Source organism: Apaloderma vittatum, unplaced genomic scaffold (assembly GCF_000703405.1).
Source record: "Apaloderma vittatum isolate BGI_N311 unplaced genomic scaffold, ASM70340v1 scaffold39810, whole genome shotgun sequence".
In the NCBI taxonomy this organism is placed as follows: domain Eukaryota; kingdom Metazoa; phylum Chordata; class Aves; order Trogoniformes; family Trogonidae; genus Apaloderma; species Apaloderma vittatum.
Genome location: NW_009693706.1, coordinates 32,555 through 37,771, shown reverse-complemented (window position 1 = coordinate 37,771; position 5,217 = coordinate 32,555).

Genomic DNA, 5,217 nt, shown 5'->3' with positions numbered 1-5,217 from the left:
AAACTGAGAAGAAAGCTGACTATTACAACATATTAGTAACATGCTTCAACTTCCTATGCTAGGCTTAGAAGAAAGCTTTAGCGTAAGACTTCTTTAAATACAAGGTAGCAAATAGTTCCAGGAGGAGATTATTGCCGTGAATAAGAAAGCGTATAAGTGGTTATAAAATAAATAAAAGTACGGTGTGACTGATTTTTTCCCCTTAATTCTGATTTGGAAATTGGTTTAAATAGGGTATTTTTGAAAAGAATTTGTTGTTTAAAATATCACAGAAAAAGATCAAAATAACTAGTTAAAACAATGGTCTCTTGAGTCCAAGCATCTTAACAGATGGTTTCTATTAAACTTCTATTGCTTCTTCAAGAAGAATTGCTTTAATGTCTGCTACAGTTTTATTATTATTATTATTATTTTGAGAACATACCTACAGTATTTTAGACATATAATATTAGGGCAAAACTATGCCAAAAATCTGACAGAAGCATTTCTAACAGGCTTAACTTCTGCTCTTTTTTTTCAGCTGATTCAGGTCACGTTTTCATTTACTTTCTGCTACTGTTGGACTTGATGAACGGTTCTGTTCAACAGGAGGCTCTTTCACCACAGTTCAGTTTCTTTTCACTGTTTCCTTATGCTTTTCTTCACCAACAGCATATTTGAAGAAAAAATGCTTAAAAATATTTTGTTTCCTTGGCTTTAAAAAAGCACAACTATTTAGGACTTACAAGAAGGCATCCAGCAACCCTTACGGAAATTTGTTGACATAGAGTTTGGTCCTGATCCCAGACAAAAAAACCCTATTTTTACTTTAAATCTTTTGTAAGCATAAGAACTAGCTATGTAACATACGTATCTTATGTTATTTCATAGGAAATGCATTCCAAAATGACTAAGTGATGTAAGTCAGTATCGGTACATTGTATTCCAGGACAATATACCATTTGTTCTTCTAGAATAAATGTTAGGCAGAAGCAAAGAACATAGAAATATGATGGATTTTACTATATTCAAAAGACCAGTGGAAACAGGAGGTGAGGCATATGCGGGAGGTAGAATGTGGGAGGAAGAAATTTAGCACACACAGCACTCTTTGATTTCCCTGGGTTTGCAGCTAGAGTGAAATTAAGAATGATATGGGATTCCTAGTGTCTCTTAGTGAGGTATATTCCAGGTATTAGCTGGAATAATATGCATATAAACTTCCTCAAGGTTTATTTGGTAGGATGTTCACTCCCTCCCTGTGATTTCTCACATCTTTCAGATTCAGCATTAGGAAACATTTTGGTGATTTGTTCTTCTCAGGAGATTCTATAGTCATAAGCTAAGGAGTTATGCCTATCCACATGGACATTTTGTTAACCTGTGGCAGCTCCAAGACCTGGTTCTTCCAAACGGCCTTTAATTTCAATTGTTCTTAGAAATGGTAGGTACAATCTTTTAGTAAATCTCTCTCAGTTTAATAGCTAATAAGCAAACAGAACTTACACAAATATGAGACTTTAGACTAAAATTCCATAGAGAGCACAAAATTTACTACCAAAAAAAATACTCACCTGTTTCTATAATGATATCACTTAGTGTAATCTAACTGAAAGCAAATATAGTGATCTCACCAAATGTCTGCCTCTCAAACCAACGTAATTAGTACTAGTATTTCCTTTTTTGGAAATACTACATGATGTTCATGTGAAAGGAACCCAAACTGGATTTCATTGGCAATTATTATTCTAGTTTTCACAACCTCAGTGTTATGCAACCAAGAACAGAGAGTAAATGTGCCAACACAGTGCAAGCATATTTTCATGAGCTATCCTCTGGAGGCAAGTGAGACATTTGCTGGAGAGATCAGGTTCTCAAGTTCTGTAATAGTAGTTTTAAACCTTCTCATCATCCTCCATTTGTTTTCTTATGCATTTATGTTTTCTTCTGTGTCCTTCTAACCTTCTGTCTCTGTTCCTGTCCTGCTTTAAGGGTGGGTAGAGGAGGGTCAGGTCTCAGCCATGGCTTATTATGGCTGCTGAGCTGTTTCATCATTTCTCCTTTGCGTTGTCTAGAAACTAATCAGAACAGCCTTCCTGCTCTCCATTACAACGTCCAGCGCTAGAGTTGTTAAATAAGCATTTAATACAGAATCTGATGATGCTATCCATTGAAGTCTTACGCTCTCTGCCTACAACGTGCATGGATACAGTGCGGGCATGTGTTCAATAGCAAAATGAAATTGCGTACGATCTATGTAAGTCTAGGAGCAGGTACAAGCTTACAAAAGTACGTGAAAGTAAAATGCTGGAGCATGTGGCAGTCAGAGAGAATTCACTTTTTTTTTGTGGTAGAAATTTCTGAATTAGTTGAACGGGCATTGAATAATAATACAGTAAGTTTATGATTGCTCTCTCTTATGCTCCACAATACAGACAACTACAGAAGTCTAGAGGAAAGAAGTAATACAAAACAAAAATATTTGTGCTAAGAATACTAGGGCACTTAAAACTAAAAGCCCCACAGTGTGACATCAACAAATCAGTAGAGTCACTCAGCTTAGCATGGCAGTTTCTTATAAATTGATATTTAGAGAGGGAATGCATAACTTCAAACATAAAAACAAAATAGCCAAAGGATATCTTAAAAAAACCCCCCAAACATGTAAATTCAACTCTATCAATAAAAAACAACAGAATGTATGTTCTGTCAAGGGCAATGCAAGACTGAGTTTATGGAAGCTACCAAGTGCAAAGGAATTTTTAAAGATTAATTAAAAGGAAAAAAAAAAGAGTAAGAGTCAGAGAGCCAAAGAACTAAAACAGAAAATTAGATTGGTAGTAATAACAAGAAATAAAATAGTAGTTAGAAGGTAAACTGTAGAAAACTTTACTGCTAGCCCTCTAGCAGTAAAGATTATTTAGCTTCTGTATAGCAATACAGATGATGGAATTGTTCATTAGCTTCAACAACTGTGGAACCAGCCTCTAATTTTCACTGTCCAAAGGCCTGGGCAATCCATGGGACAAAAGTTAGGGAAGTAATACTGAAAAAAAATTTTGTTAAACAAATGAATCAAAAAGTTATGGCTGAGATCAAGACAATGAACAAGTTTTTTTTTTATGCCCACATCACATTTCCATACTCCTATGTACTTGGACATCTAATAAGACTAACAGGGTATCTGATCACCTCTACACTATTTATTTATTTATTTACAGTGGGCCAACTACATTCAAATGGACTGTATTTTTTATCTGAGTGGCCAATTAATTACATTTCTGTTATGGAAGATCTTTCTCTATCCTTTCCTATGAGGGTATAATTCTTTTCACTCATTGTTACCACTTAGGAACTAATACTGCATTACGCTTCACCATAGTTGTCTTAAATTAAAATCTTAGTTGTCAGTTTTACAACAGCAAGTGACTGGAATGGATTATAATATCCTCCTATATCAACCACTTTCATACATCAGTATATACATGAATCCTGGCACATGCTGGTGACTTCCCTGCCTCTGCTTTTTTTTTTTAAGCGCGTTATTTGTTTCCAATGAGTTCTTAAATCAGAAATTAAATTATTTTACCTTGGAGACTTATTATCTCTATTTCCATGCCAAAGTTGTTTTGATTTATGGAATGGTTTTGCTGCTGACAATAAATGCTGACGTTTTTCAGCTTTAGGTGATGTGAACTGGTTAAAAAGATTGAGTTTTAATTTAATCAACCACAACATAGAATCAGCAATGAGCGTAATGTGTTTCTTCACAGTCTGAGGAAACACGTACCAAGAAGTTTGTATTTTTCTGAGTACAAACTGAGGATTCAAGCTGTGTCATGCTAGGAACAATGTAGAGAGATGGCTTAATTGGACAGAAATATATTTGTGAGATTTGCATTCTTCCCCTTCAATCATAACAATTTTTTTAATTTCTGCCCTGAATAGAGAGTGAGCTCAATGTCCAGTTTTGTTCTGGACATATATTTGAAGCTTGCCTTAAATCATGTTCAACAAAAACAAGGTTACCAGGAAAAATTTTAAATCCACTGAGACCATGAATATTTTCCCCCAGGCACACCCCCAAACACAATACTTTCAGTAGGCCTGAGTGATTGTGAAAGACATGTGGACCAGATAGATGGACACAGACACACACACACATACAAAGAGAAATAGCATCCTGCTATTCAGTCGAGAGGAAGAAATGAGATCTTTACCTTTGAGTGTGTAGGGGAATTAGAAATAGGTTGAGAGGATCAACATGCTAATGCGCTGATAGACAAGAGGCACCAAACACAACGTAGGTCAGAGGCTTGAAATGCAGTTTCTGGGAGGTTACAAAGAGCAGAGCATCCTGCTCTGTGTACTTCTGGTTCGTCCAAGAATTTGGGAGTGCTGCCCAAGCAAGTGGACAAGTCCACAAGCCTGTCAGTAAAAGGAGTGTCTGTACTTCATGTGGCTACACTTGCACACAGACACAATGTTTGAGTTCCCCTTCCACAAGTGATGAACGTGTTGGATAATTAAAATTAGTGAAGATGACTTGAGATTCCCAGGGATGAAGAATTAGAGGGATATCAAGCAAGAAATTGAAATGAAAGACTGTAAGGAAGAAGAGTCAGATGTAGATTTGGGGTTTATAATTTTAATTATTTTTATTTTTTTTTCTTTTTGGCAAAAAGAAGAGGGCTTCCTGGACAGTATGAAGAGTGAATAAAGGAAAAGGAAGAAAAAACAAAGGAAAAGTCATTATAGAAAAAAAAATACAAAATTAACCAAAAAAAAAACCTAGAAAATCTGTAATCATGACTGAGGCAAGCAGACATAGTACTGGAAGATGTCAAATAAATTAAAATTAAGTGAAATGTATTGGGACAACGTACAACAAAGACAGATCCTGGAAAGCATGCACAGTGTCAAACTGGCTCATGTAGACATAGAACTGCATGCAGGCAACACTGTCTAATCCCATATGGAAAGGACTGGAGAGTCCCACAGTATTATACTTGAAAATTTATGTCAAAAATTTATGGCTAGGTCATGTGGTCTCACTATAGGCACAGCAAAGACAGGACATTGATCATTTGTAATGCAAACAAGGCACATCAGGATGAAGAAGGCAAAAAATATGTCAGTTATATTTGTCAGTTCTGCTAGGATTATCCTAGTAATTATTACAATTTATCGTAGTTGAGTTGGAGTTCCTTTTGTGAAGAACAGGTATTTCTTAAGGAT